This window comes from Octopus bimaculoides, chromosome 16, assembly GCF_046866305.1.
Source record: "Octopus bimaculoides isolate indiv1 chromosome 16, ASM4686630v1, whole genome shotgun sequence".
NCBI classification, from domain to species: Eukaryota; Metazoa; Mollusca; class Cephalopoda; order Octopoda; family Octopodidae; genus Octopus; species Octopus bimaculoides.
Genome location: NC_142943.1, coordinates 48997626 through 49013273, shown reverse-complemented (window position 1 = coordinate 49013273; position 15648 = coordinate 48997626). Strand labels below are relative to the sequence as shown.

The window sequence follows — 15648 nt, the reverse complement described above, 5'->3', positions numbered from 1 at the left end:
AAACACAAAACAACAAAATTACTAGAAACTGAATTGGACTAGTATTGAACCCTTGTGTTGAGTTCACAGCCTGTTCCATATATTAAGTTTGATTGAAATTTATTTTTTAAATAATAAGAAAAGAGAGAGAAAAAAAATTAAGTTCTCTTTTGAAATAATCAACCTCTGTAACTTATTTTTACTCTGCTTTCCATAAAATTATCAAAATATATATATAAAAAAAAAGCAAACAAATGAACAAAAAAAAACGCCAAAACAAAAACAAAACAAAGCAAGGTTCTTGAAATAATTTTGAAATAAGCTTAAATTTAATGGATCACGATTTTCAAATTAGCAGCAGTTTATGTTGTGCTTCTATTAATCTATAATTCTCTTCTGATATAGATTTTTATCAAATTGATTTATTTTCCTCCCTCTCTCTGTCTGTCTATCTGTCTTTCTCTCTCTCCTGCTTCTCCTGATATTCCTCCTCCTCCTCCTCCTTCCTCTTCTTTCCATCCTTCCTCTATGCCGACTAGCATGCTGTTAGTTATCGATTTATTCGTCATGATGTGCACCTGCAGTTGTTTGACAGTTCCAATGGTTAATGCAAAAGAGAGAATTTCATAATTATTTACTTAACATTGTTATATAAATTTAATACACTCGTTTTAACTGCAACCAACCTGTCCATAAACCTTTTGTGTTTTTCGTTGTTGTTGCTGTTGTTGTATGAAAAATATATTTCTTTGCCTCTCTCTCTCTCTATTATGTTTTCGGTTAATTTTTCATTCACCAACCAAAGTTTTATGGTACTCTGAGCCTATTTATTTAAAATACCTCTGACTTGCATTGATGAAAAACGAAACAAAAACCACAGCAACAACAACGCCAACAACAAAGCAAAATGGTATAAAACGGAAATCCAAACCGAAACCCAAACAAGAGAAATTAAAGCCAAGTTCAGCATGGTTAATTGATTTTCTGTCCATTAGTGAACTGGAGCTGAAAGAGTCATCAATGATTCAGACCTCACACCCATCATGTGAGGTAGACATACTGGCTGATTAACCCTATGGTGATGGCGATGGCGGCAGTGGTGGGTGTTGTTGTTTTGTAGCTAATCTCTCTCTCCCTCTCTTTCTGTTTTTTCTCTTTTTTTTTTTTTGTTCCTGATTTTGTTTCTCTATCTTCCTGTGAGTCAAAGCCTTTCCACTGCAGGAAGGAGGAATACAGTGGAATATTCTACCTATTTTATAATAAAAGTATATATTTATTTTTGTTTTACAAAAAAAAAAAACCCCACAGAAAAAAAAACAGACATTAAAAAAATGGGGAAAAATAAAAAGGAAAATGAAATATAAATACCACAATGAGAATAGTATTAGTTACCATTGTGTAGAAGTTTATAATGGGTGTGAAGATGCTTTGTGTGTTTATGTGTGCATGTGTGTATATGTAGGGTTTTCTATACACACACACACACACACACATATATGTTTAAATGACTGTATGTAATAGGTTTGTGTAGGCATGTATGCATTTTTATATTTTGATTAAATGTGTAGAGTATATATATGTGTCTGTTTGTGGATATATGTTGTGTGTGTATGTGCACACACATGCATGCACACACATATTGAGTAGCATGCTTTGATAGGATACACTTCATCAGAATTTTTTGACTCAGGCCTTGTAAAACATTCCATTCCTGTTTCCTTGTTGTATAAACCATGTTTCCGAAGCAAGGACAAGCTAGATTGCCGCGGTAATGGTACATATAATACCAGAATAAAGACAAAATCAAAAATTGATATTATTAATGTATATCAAATATTAAATTGTCAACATTTGGTTTTGTCTATATCCTGCATATATTGCGGATATACATATATATATATATATATATATATATATATATATATGTATATCCGCATATACATATATATATATATATATATATATATATATATATATAACTTTCTACCTCCTCCCTAATTTCATCACCTCCAACCACAACTCCACTGGGTGTCTTGGGACCACATGTACTTTGTTTTCATATGATTGATCATCTGGTGTTCAGCTGATCCAGCATATGTAACTGCCTGGTAATTTCTGCAATGAGCGTAATGTTGTCTGCAAACGGAAGGCAGGTGAGCAGCTTGTTGATTTGTATGCCACTGTCTCAGTCAATGACTGAGGATCATTTCGAGGCATGCCATGAAGAGCTTTGGAGAGATAGTATCTCCTTGTTTGACTCTCTGTGCAACCAAAGCACACACACAGGTGACAATAACAAGACCAAACACACACACACACACACACACACACACACACACACACACACACACACACACACACACACACACACACACACACACACACATCATGATGATGATCATCATCATTTAACGTGCATTGTCCATGCTGGCATGGCTTGGATGGTTTGACCAGGGCTGGGCAAGCTGGAAGGCTACTCCAGATGCCAGCCTGATTTGGCATGGTTTCTACAACTGGATGCCCTTCCTAATGCCAACTACTCCAAGAGTGTAATGGGTGCTTTTACGTGCCATTGGCACAGGTGCCATTTGCATGACACCTGTATCTGCCACAACTGTGATTTTGCTCGGCTTGATGGGTCTTCTTCTCAAGCACAACATAATGTCAAAGGTCTCAGTCAGTGCCTCCAGGAGGCCCAATACTCAAAAGGAGCTCAGCCACTTTGCCTCCATGAAGCCCAATGCCCGAAAGGTGCTTTTTATATGCCACTGGCCCAGATGCCAGTTAGGTGGCACCTGCATCAGCCACAACTACAATTTCACTTGACTTGATGGGTCTTCTCAAGTGCAGCACATCACCAAAGGTCTCAGTCACTAATCATTGCCTCTGTGAGGCTCAAAGTTAAAAGATCATGCTTCACCACCTTGTCCCATGACTTTCTGGGTCTACCTCTACCACAGGTTCCCTTCACAGTTAGAGTCCAGCACTTCTTTACACTTCTGCCCTCATCCATATGCATCACATGACCATGCCAGTGCAGTCATCTCTGTTGCACACCACATCTGATTCCTCTTATGCCTAGCTTTTCTTTCAAGATGCTTACACTCTGTCAAACATGCACACTGACATTGCACACCCATCGAAGCATCCTGGCTTCATTTCTTTCAATCCTACTCATGTCCTCGGCTGTCACAACTCATGTTTCACTGCCATGTAGCATAGCTGTTCACTCACAAACATTGTACAACCTGCCTTTTACTTTGAGAGGAAAGGCAGATTGTATGATGCCCATGTATGTATGTATGTATATATATGTGTATGTATAGTCTGTGCCAGTGTCAACATTAGTGAGAAAAGGAGACAGGCAGCAGACATACAGACAGACAAGAAATAATAACTTTGCTAATATTGGTTTCAGATTTTGGCACAAAGCCAGCAGTTGTGGACGGGGAGGGTGTAAGTTAGTTTATTTTATCGACCCTGAAAGGATGAAAGGTGAAGTCGAAGCCAGCGGAATTTGAACTCGGAACACGTAGTAAGAAGAACTGCTGCTACATATCTTTTTTCAGTGCAGTAACAATTCTGCCAGTTCGCCACCTTAATAACTTCCCTAATATTAACAATTAATATGTGAGAAGTTGTTTAATCAATTTATAAAGAAATTCAATAGCTGCAGGTCAGTAGGATCTGGAAGTATTTTCTTAAAAATACCATTTGTGTTTTCAAGTGATATCAACCGTTTCCGGAATCTTGTAGTTTTGTGTTGAATTTTCTGCTTTTGCGTCCATTAGTGTCAGAAGTAGCAGCTCTCTGTTTAACTCTTTTGTTCTCATATTTCTGTTAAAACTCAATGTCTTTTGTTTCAATTAATTTAATTATTTGAAACAAAAGAATTTAGTCAAATAACTGTCAATATTAACCCTTCGTTACTGTATTTATTTTGAGATGCTCTGTGTTTCTTTCAATTAATTTTAAATATAACAAAGAATTTAGTAAAATAACTTAGTTATCATTAAGCTGGTGTTAGGAACATAAATTGTGATTAAGGTTTGGTGGAAGATTTTAATTCAGAACTTTTGAAATCAAGGCATTTGTACTACAGAGCTAGACACAGTTTCAGCCAGGTTGGTATCAAAAAGGTTAAGAATTGTTTCTCTATTATATATTCTAACCCTTTCGTTACCGTGTTTATTTTGAGATGCTTTGTGTTTCTTTCAATTAATTTTAAATATAACAAAGAATTTAGTAAAATAACTCGGTTATCATTAAGTTAGTGTTAAGAACATAAATTGTGACTAAGGTTTGGTGGAAGATTTTAATTCAGAACTTTTGAAAAAAAGACATTTGTACTCAGAGCTGGTTTCAGCTGGGTTGGTATTGAAAGGGTTAAGCTAGTACTTAGAACACAAATTAACATAGAGGCAATGACAAATGACCGAGACCATTGGCAATATGCTGTGCTTGAGAAGAAGACCCATCAAGCCAATTGAAATTGTAATTGTGGCAGACACTGGTGCCACACGACTGGCACCTGTGCCAGTGGCACACAAAGCACCCATTATACTCTTGAAGTGGCTGGCATTAGAAAGGGCATCCAGCTGTAGAAACCATGCCAAATCTGGTGCAGCTCCTCAGCTTACCAGCTCTGGTCAAACCGTCCAATCTAGCAGTTCAGCAAAAGAAACTGATAGATTAAGTGCTAGGCTTACAAAGAATAAGTTCTGGGGGTCAATTTGTTCGACTAAAGGCAGTGCTCCAGCATGGCCACAGTCAAATGATTGAAACAAGTAAAAGAATAAAAGTAAAAAAGCCATATGTACATTCAGTCACTGAATTGCATTGTTTAGGGTGTTCGAAAAGTCTCTCCGCAGTAAGTATTTCATAGTTTTCGGGCGATTCTTGTACACTGATCCTTTACTTACTCCCCAGAAAAATAAGTCTGGCGGTGTTAAATCAGGTGATCTTGGTGGCCAAAGTCCCCTTCAAAATAATCCGTTCACCAAAAAAACTCTTAAAGTAGCACCATGGTGATGTGCAGGACGAACAAAAATTCACTGCAGAGAGATGTTTTGAACACCCTGTATAAAGTTTTGCTATTGTAACTGCAATGAATAGTGTTAAATATCATAAGACAGTATTTCGTCTGACTTCTTGTAGTTATTAGTGTTAATCAATAAATGACAAACGAGATTAGACTCGAGGGAATTGATGGAAAGTTAGGAGAAATTTGTAATCTTTAGTCTTTCCCAAAGACATTATTGACAGAAACAAATTTGAAATGCTTACATCTGAGAATTAAGTGTGGGCTGTGGGTCACAGTTCATCAAGACATTTCTGCTATTCTACAATAACTTACAACACATGCATGCATACACACATGCGCAAACACAACAGAACACCTACACATATATATGCACACACGCATTGACATTTGATAGGCAGTTTGAATTGTCAAAAAAAAAAAAAAATTCTTGCATTCAAAATTGTCTGAAGTTATTTTTCACCTTTAAAAACATGATTTTCTGAATGTGTTACTGTTGTTGATGATACTGTTGTTGTTGTTATTGTTCCGGCTCTCGTCAGCCTTGATAACGCAGATCTATATTCAAAGACACTAGTTCAACCCATGCCAGCATGGAACGTGGATGTTAAACAACAATGATGATGATGATGATTTCAGTTGTGATCAGCCACCATTCATTCAGACATGGTATATCTAGGACTACATTATCCATTGTATCCTTACCTTTTTAAGACATGGTAGGATGCAATATAAGGAAAGATTTGGCTGCTGTTTCTAGCATATTCTAGCAACCCCATAGAAGCTGCCTCTTATTAGCTTAGAGTGCATGAGGTTTTTTTGTCAGAAGTGTGACTATTAATAGTAGCAGAAGATAGGCAAGGAATGCAGAGCTCTGCAGTAAAAATCCAATATAAATGCCTCCTAAATTCCAAAGAACCTTTAAAGAGTTGGTTGTTTTGGTTCTGGCTTTGTGCAGTGAAGCAGACAAGAGATAAAGTTTTCTTTCATCCAGCCCCTATTGGCTGAGAGTCAAACGTACGGCAGGTAACTTTCTCAGATCATCTGGTATGTATTACCTATGATAAATGAACTTTAGCATTAAGAAAAAAAATTAAGCATCCTACTGAGAGAGAAAGAGAGAAAGAGAGAAAATGAAGAAATGCATGTAAAGGATTTGAACTTGTGATCTCTGAACTGGTAGTCCAACACCTTATCCACTCAGCTATGTCACATCTACTAATGTATTTAGGAATGTTTGATGCATGACAGGGTTTCAGAAGCATTGTAAAAATATAATACAAGTTTTCTGCCAAGGTTAAGAAACATTTAAGGGGCTGTTATTTTGTGGTTTAGCCCCAGGTGCAGATCTGTGATCAAAAGCATTCTGGCTGTGACCATCCTATAATTTTGGTCGATATCTAAGACCAGTCACTTATGTCATACAAGGTAGTTAGTTGAGGTTTAACCCTTTTGATACCAGAACCCATCTGAGGTAATCTCTGGTTTTGTGATACAAACTCCCTGTTTTTTTTAAGCGATCTAAATTAAGACCTTTTATCAAAACCCAATTTAATAATGACAAAGTTATTTTACTAAATTCCTCATTATTTTCAAAATTAACTGAAATTTAGTAACAAAAGGGTTTAAAATCTGTTATTTTGTTGTTTAGCCTCAGATCAACCTGGATTGAGTAGATAAAATAATAATAATAATAATAAGGGGAGACAAATGTTTTTAGTTCAACTAAAAACATTTGTCTCCCCTTACACACACTTCCTGTTTTGACACCACACTTCCTGCTTAACACAAGCTTTTAGCCCTTTTTTTAAACCTAACACAACTCTCAATTCTCATGCATCCTTATTTTTCCAACCATTATATACATGAACTACCATTGAACTTCAAAAGCTCAAAGACAATATAATGTATTGGTATGTTTATTTTTTTATATATTATTTTCTTCATTTTGTACTTCTTTGTAAAAAACATTTTCATTCTCCCTCTTCTTGAAAATTTGCTTCACAATGAAAGCCGGTTAGAGAAATCTTTATTGAAATATGCTTCCAGTTTAGCATTCTGCCTTATTATTATTTTTCATTTTCCTATTATTTCTCCATGTGCGGTTAACACAACCCCACTATTTACTGACTTATATATATATATATATATATATATATATATATATATATATATATATATATATATATATATATATATATATATAGAGAGAGAGAGAGAGAGATATGTTTATATATATATTATGTATATATATTATCATATAATATATATGTGTGCGTGTATATCTATATATATATTAGTGTGGAGGCGCAATGGCCCAGTGGTTAGGGTAACGGATTTTTGGTCATAGGATCGCGGTTTCAAGTCCCTGACCAAGCGTTGTGTGTGTTTATTGAGCAAAAACACCTAAAACTCCATGAGGCTCTGGCAGGTGATGGTGGCGAACCCCGCTTTCTCTCACTCTTTCTTCCTGTTTCTGTTGTACCCGTATTTCGAAGAGCCAGCCTTGTCACACTCTGTGTCATGCTGAATCTCCCTAACAACTACATTAAAGGTACATGTGTCTGTGGAGTGCTCAGCCACTTGCATGTTAATTTCATGAGCAGGCTATTCGGTTGATTGCATCAACTGGAGTCCTTGTTGTAACCGACGGAGTGCCACGACGATATATTTGTATGTATGTATATTATCCTATATATATGCGCTTGTGTGTATATGTGTATGTATGTAATCTCTATCTTTGTGTTTATGTTTTCTTGTGCAAATTGGTGTAGTATTACATCCTTTGCTTGTAAATGGTCTTTTATCTTTTCAATAGACAGAAACCTCTATAATAAACACCAGCCTGAATCAATTTCTGGGGGGGGGGGCGGTTGATATATCACCGACAGAGACAAGGCGTTACTCCAGCATGGCCACAATCCAGTGATTGAAAGCAGTAAAAGGAGTAAATGAATAATTGAGAATGCATGTGCAAGTGCAACACTTTTATAAATTCATATGCATGTTTTTACATATATCTGCATATTCACTCTTATCAGCACTGAGACTGTCTGAGAGGGGGGGGGTGATGGAGCTGGTGGTGGTGGTGGAGCTGGTGGTGGTGGTGGTGGAGCTGTTGATGGTGGTGGTGGTAGTGGTGGTGGTGGTGGTGGTGGTGGTGCAATCTTTATAGTTGAATGCAGTTCCAGGATAACCAACCACGATCTGACACTGAGAAGGGGTATATTTTCATAAGGATCATTCACTATGAATTGAAAGGCTGCCCCCAACTCCTTTTCACAATAAGATCCCCTTTTTATTTTTTCTGTCCTACCTTACACATTTAATACTTTATTTTGTCAAAGCCATTTACTGGCACAGATTGACTTCTTTCTCCTTGAAAAGGAAGCCATTCTTCTTAATAATCCTTTCTCTTCTCTCTAAGACACACAAACCATTTCTTTTTTTTATATTTATCAATCTGCATCATTACACACACACACATACACACACACACACACACACACACACACACACACACACACATATACAAATATATATGGATGTCTGCACACATGCATATATGTATACATACCCACATCTATATGTATATACATATACACACACATATATATATATACACATGTGCACATTTATGCATATATAGACACACAAGTACACAGACATGCACATACACACTCATTCTCATGTGTGTATATATATATATATATATATATATATATACACACATACATATGCACACACCAACACTTAGTCATACACCTACACATGCACACACACACACACACACTCACACACACGCACACACACATATGTATATATACGCACACACACACAGATATACACATGCTTACATGCATGCACATATACAAGTACATGCATATGCACACACACACACACACACACACATACACTACTCACGCAAACATACACATACACACATATATATCTACACACATGCACACACCACACATACACATTACACACACACTCACTACACACACAGACACTACACACACACACTACACTCACACTATACACACACATGCACATTACACACACACACATTACACACACATTACATACACACGCTACACACACACACACTACACACACACATACGCCACACACACACACATTATACACACACACACACACACACACACACCCGTGCACAGTCACTATTTTCAATTGTCTAATTCCTCAACTTAGCAGAAAGCTGTCTGCTTCCTGAACTGTTGGTCCCCCTGATTCCCTCCTGCCTTACCCCCCCCCCCCCCCCCCACTGGTTGATAGTTCAAGTGCTTCATGGTTATGAAATAAATATACCAAGATCCAGAAAATATTGATTCAAACCAAAGACAACAAATAGAGATTCTTTTAGAATTGTCTTTTGTTATCATTCCGTACTTGCCCTCCTCTTACCCCCATCTCCTTTTATCGCGTGCCTCCTCCCCTCCCCTCCCTTCCCCCTCTGTATCATTTCAGTTTTATTTTTCAGTCTTCCCCCCTCCACTCTTCTTATTAAAATACTTCCCCTCAATAAGATAAGATTATCTTTCCAGTAGGAACACAGTTATTGAAGATTATTGCTTTTTGAAAACACACACACACACACACACACACACACACACACACACACATACACACACACATGCACACACACACACACATACACACACACACAGAGAAGCATAACTGTGTGGTAAGAGGTTTGCTTCCCAACCACATTGTTGTGGATTCAGTCCTACTGCATGACATCTTGTGTCTTCTGCTATCGTCTCGGGCCAACCAATACCCTGTGAGTGGATTTGGTAGACGGAAACTAAAAGAAGCCCGTTGTGTATATATATTATTACCTCCACCTTCTCTAAGGTGGAAATATTATTTTCAGTTGTGTTTGTTTGTTTGTTTGTCCATGGACAAAATATCTCAAGAACTGCTGGATGGATTCGGATGAAACTTTCAGGGATGTTTGGCATCGTGACTGGCACAAACTGATTAGATTTTGGGATCAATCTGGTACCGGACAAGGATTCTGGATTATTTTTCCATTTTTTTTTTACTTAATTTTTTAAGAGCAGTTGGGTTCATTTTTAGTATTCTTGTTTGTGAGAGCAGTCAAGTTTATTTCAGTTATTCTCATTTTAAAAATCATTTCTTGTTAATCATTGAGAGGATGTTGGTGTTACTTTGGCAAAGGTTTGCACTCCCTGAGTGCTCTTGTTATTATTATTATTATCGTTATTCAAAGCAGTGAGCTGGCAGAATTGTTAGCACACTGGGTGAAATGCTTAATGGTATTTCACCTGTTGCCACATTCTAAGTTCAAATTCTACCGAGGTCAACTTTGCCTTTCATCCTTAAATACCAGTGAAACACCAGTGAAACACTGGGGTCAATGTCATTGACTAGAGCCCTCCCTACAAAAATCAGGCCTTGTACTTATAGTAGAAATTATTATTATTATCATTATTATTATTATTATTATATATGTATGTGTGTGTGTCTTTTTGCCTGTGTTTGTCTCCCCAACACTACCACTTGACAACCAGTGTCGGTGTGATTACATCCCCATAACTTAGTGGTTCACCAAAACAGAATGATAGAATAGGTACTATGTTTAAAAAAATAAAAAAATAAGTACTGGGTCGATTCATTTTTTTACTAAGAAAATTCTTCAAGCTGATGCTACAGCATGGCCGCAGTTAAATGACTAAAACAAATAAAAAATTTTAAAAAATATTCTCTGATCCAGATTTCTAACTCTTAGTCTTTTGTCAGCTTCTTGGGAAATTCCAGATTTGGTATATCCTCTTAAAGTGGAGAATTCTTCTTCTGTCTAAACTTTTGATTCTTTGACTGAACCAAAAAGAAGAAAATAGGAAAAGGTAGCGACATTTAAATATTTAAATGATTGCTGCTGTCTTTCTAATCAAAAGTTTCCATTTTTTTTTGGTATTTTTAAATATTTCAATCATGACAATATTTTCCTTGAAAATCTGTGAAATTTTATCTTTCGAAACTTTTCAATGTGTTTTTTTTTTTTTGTTTTTGTTTTTTAAAAATGTTTTTGATATTTTTATTATTTTTGGAAATTTTTTATTGACTGTCACTGTTTTCAAGTAGACAAAAATGATTGACAATGAATTAAAGTGAGTCATTTCTCATTGTTAATGTGTGTGTGTGTGTGTTATGTACATACATATACATAAATATACATATATATTTATATATATATGATGATATGTATATATGAATGTGTATGTATATGTATGTGCATGTATGTACATATATATATATATGTGTGTGTGTGTGTGTGTGTGTGTGTGTGTGTATGTATACATGTAGGAGTATATATATATATATATATATATATATATATATACGCATCGGAGTGGGTATGTGGTAAGTAGCTTGCTTACCAACCACATGGTTCCGGGTTCAGTCCCACTGTGTAGCACCTTGGGCAAGTGTCTTCTACTAAAAACCTTGAGCCAACCAAAGCCTTGTGAATGGATTTGATAGACGGAAACTGAAAGAAGCCTGTCGTATATATGTATATATATATATATGTTTGTGTGTGTGTGTGTTTGTGTGTCTGTGTTTGTCCCCCAACATCGCTTGACAACCGATGCTGGTGTGATTACATCCCCGTAACTTAACGGTTTGGCAAAAGAGACCGATAGAATAAGTACTGGGCTCACAAAGAATAAGTCCTGGGGTCGATTTGCTCGACTAAAAAAGGCGGTGCTCCAGCATGGCCGCAATCAAATGACTGAAACAAGTAAAAGAATAAAAGAGTATGTATATATGTGTATGTTTGCCTATGAGTCTATATGTTTGTATACGTATGTAATCTGTTCTGCCTGTATGATTGTCATAAATCTATACATATATATATATGATTGTCATAAATCTATACATATATATATATGATTGTCATAAATCTATACATATATATATATATATATATATATATATATTCTCTATTTCATATATTGAGTGCTCCCTTTTTCATTGACTATGAACTACATCCAATCACACACACACACATACACACACACACACACACACTCGTGCATAAATAATACAAAGAAAGACAGAAACGTTGTAAGCAATAGCAGTCGTCTTCTTCATCAGTTAAGTCAGAAACACTACTTGGAAACTACTTTGTGTAGATACCCTTTCCAATCATAACTTCTATTTATTTACTGGTATTGGAGATGTTTCTTGTTTTCCTCCTCATATTTTCTTGTATTTTATTTGAAAAATTGATTAACTAACTATATTTGTAGCAAACTGCATATATCTAGGAACCAATTTCTTTTTCATGTGCCATAAAAAGGAAATTGATCGAACATAATTAAAACATTGCAATTTTGAATCAAACTCTACATGTCTAAATTATATCTGAAATACAGGCGAAAAATCCAGATTATTAGTATTGCTATTATTATTATTATTATTATTCTTATTATTTTTAATATATTTATTTGTCTACTTTTTTCTTTGCAATTGAAAAAGACAATTATTTTGAAAAAATAAGTAAGAAGAATTACATATATCAAATGCTAAAAGGTTGAATTTCCATTATGAATAAGATATATATATATATATATATATATATGTATATTTTTTTTATTTTGGTCTTCTCCAATTTGCATTGAATCATGTGCCTGTGTATGTATATCCATGTGTGTGTTTTTTTTTTCTGTTTCATGAAAGCATTAATCTATTAAGTTTCTATAATGAAAGTTCAATATAAAACAAATAAGAAAATTACATTTATGAAAATAGTACAAAAAAAAAAAAAGGAAACTAGTTCTTCAAATGAAAAAATATACAATTGAATTGAGATATATATTGTGAACAACACATATATATGTGTATGTGTGTGTGTGTGTGTATGTGTGTGTGTGTGTATCTATCTATCTATCTATCTATCTATCTCCCTCTCTCTCTCTCTCTCTCTCTCTCTCTCTCTCTATATATATATATATATATATATATATATATATATATATATATATATCTATCTATCTATCTATCTATCTATCTATCTATCTATCTATTTATTTAGCTCTCTCTCTCTCTCTCTCTCTCTAGAACATATCCCACTCCTTCCCTTCTTACACAGCACCCTGACTCTCTGCCTCTCCAGTGTGCCATCTACTAACTAATTCTACTTCTTCTAATCTGGCCCTGACATCTCTGGTTTCTTCCCTCTCCCATTTCTTCCTTCCATTAAGTATGTCTACAACCTATGCAGCCTCCTCATCCACAGCTCTTTCTTTGTCACACCCTGTCCTCCACCTGGATCTCCAACACACCAGAACCAACCACTCCACTTACCACATTAAGGGCACTTTCTGGTACCCCTCATATAGACACTCCAATGTCTCCACAGCATGTCTGTCTATATTGGGCAAACTGGCTGCAGTTGTCTAACAACTTCGTAGAGCACTCGAGAGACCTACATTGATATCTTGATTTTTTCTACCCCACTGATCACTCCATGAAATATTTCTCGGTCCTTAGCTTGGCCTCCAGCATGGGATCCTCAACTACTTGCTTCCAGAAAGGACTGGAGCTCATCTTTTTTGTCAAAACTTACATGTCTTTTGGCCCAGATTTATCCCTTCACTTTTCCTTACTTGTACTTCCCTCACCTACTTTAGAATTACACACAGCATTCCCTGCTTCCCTCTCCTCTTCAATCCTTCTCCCCTTCATCTCCACCTATACCTCACTCTAGCACTTGCAGCTCATCATCCTTCACTACCCACATCTCACTCCTCCCCACACCACACTCACTCGCATCTCTGTACACACTAACACAGCTTTTATATGCATGTGTACACATCTCTCTTAGGCCACCCTCACATCTTTCACTTATATACACATACGCACACACATTCATACTCATTGGTTCACCTACCATATTGTGTGTGTGTGTATCAGTGAATTGAAATCGCATAATAATTGTCACTGTCATGCAAGGAGTGTCCTGGCTCTGAGTACAAATGTCTTGTTTTCATAAGTTTTGAATTAAAATCTTCCACCAAACCTTACTCACAATTTATGTTCCTAACACTAGCTTAATGATAACTAAGTTATTTTACTAAGTTCTTTGTTATATTTAAAATTAATTGAAAGAAACACAGAGCATCTCAACAGAAATATAGTAATGAAAGGGTTAAGCAAACATTTTGAAAAATTTTATAAAAAATCGAAGATTGTAATGAAAAGTAAAAAAGAAAGATACTACTGTTGTTGCAACGATAATATTTCATGTTGAATCAATGATCATTCATTCATTATTCTAATAATAGCATGAGAAAGCAAAATGCTTCCAATTCTATCAGTATACAAGCGGCCATCAAAGAACATTGAGTGATTAAAGTGGCCTGCAGTGTAATTTGAGTTGGCCAGGCCTGATCTATACCGTGCTTACTTTAGCATTCTCAAGTATTTTCTGTGTGTGTGTGTGTGTTATATCTTTTGCTTGTTTCAGTCATTGGACTGCGGCCATCTTAGAGCATTGCTTGGAAGGGGCTTAGTCGAATAAATTGACCCCATTAATTATTGTTTCCTTTGAAGCCTGGTACTTATTCTATCATGCCTGTTGCCAAACTGCTAATGCATGGGGACGTAAACAAACCAACACGTGTTGTCAAGCAGTGGTAGGTGACAAACACAAAGACACATGGTGGAATCAACAAAAAAAAAAAAGACAAATAAAGAAAAACTACTCCATCTGGCAAGAGATTAATATCATGTAATATACATGGGGGAAGACAGCGAACTGGTGTGGAGGTGCATGGCTTGGTGGTTAGGGTGTTGAACTCATGATTGTAAGATTGTGGTTTCGATTCCTTACCAGGAAACATGTTGTACTCTTGGGCAAGACACTTCATTTCATGTTGCTCCAGTCCACTCAACTGACAAAAATGTGCAATCTTGCGACGGACCAGGTTCCTGTCCAGATACAGAATATATATGTCATGGAAATCGGGAAACCGGCCCCTATGAGTCGGTATGACTCGAGGAGATAACTTTATCTTTACTTTTTTTCAGCAAACTGGCAGAATCATTAGCATGCTGAAAAAAATGCTTAGCAGTATTTTCTCCATCTTTACATTCTGAGTTCAAATCCCACTGAAGTCAACTTTACCTTTCATCTTTTTGGGGGTCAATAAAATAAATACTAGTTGAACACTAGGGTCGATATAATCAATTTACCCTGCTCCCTTGAAATTGCTGGCCTTGTATCGACATTTGAAACCAATATATACAGGCTTTAAAATTCAGTTACTCTGAGTTTCATGTTTATGGTAGTACTATAGTCAGACAAGTTTGTACAGTAATTCCTTGACTATTGCGAGTATTATGTTCCAAAACCTCTCACAGAAATAATTAGAATCTAAAAAGAATATAAATACCTATCAGCCACAGAAACCCGGATATACTGAGGAGTCCACAATATAAATTTACATATATTAGCCAGAAAAAATCCACAATTTACTGAATGTGTGATAGGTGAACCACGATGTACGGAGGGCTGATAGGTGAAGTGCAGTACGGTGAGGAATTATTGGATAGCATAATATGTACTGTTGGGA

At 36.0% G+C, this 15648-nt stretch overlaps 1 protein-coding gene across 5 annotated transcripts in view; it reads right to left on the bottom strand.

Moving 5' to 3' along the window:
- The window catches only part of LOC106884137 (alanyl-tRNA editing protein Aarsd1), a 426316-nt gene that overhangs the window by 220101 nt on the left and 190567 nt on the right, over positions 1–15648 (bottom strand). Inside the window, exon 2 of one of the 5 annotated variants that reach the window (XM_089364771.1) lies at positions 13213–13328. The exons of the other annotated variants lie outside the window; for them this stretch is intronic. The gene's annotated coding sequence lies outside the window, so the exon portion shown is untranslated. The remainder of the gene's footprint in view (positions 1–13212; positions 13329–15648) is intronic. 5 annotated transcript variants of the gene reach the window in all.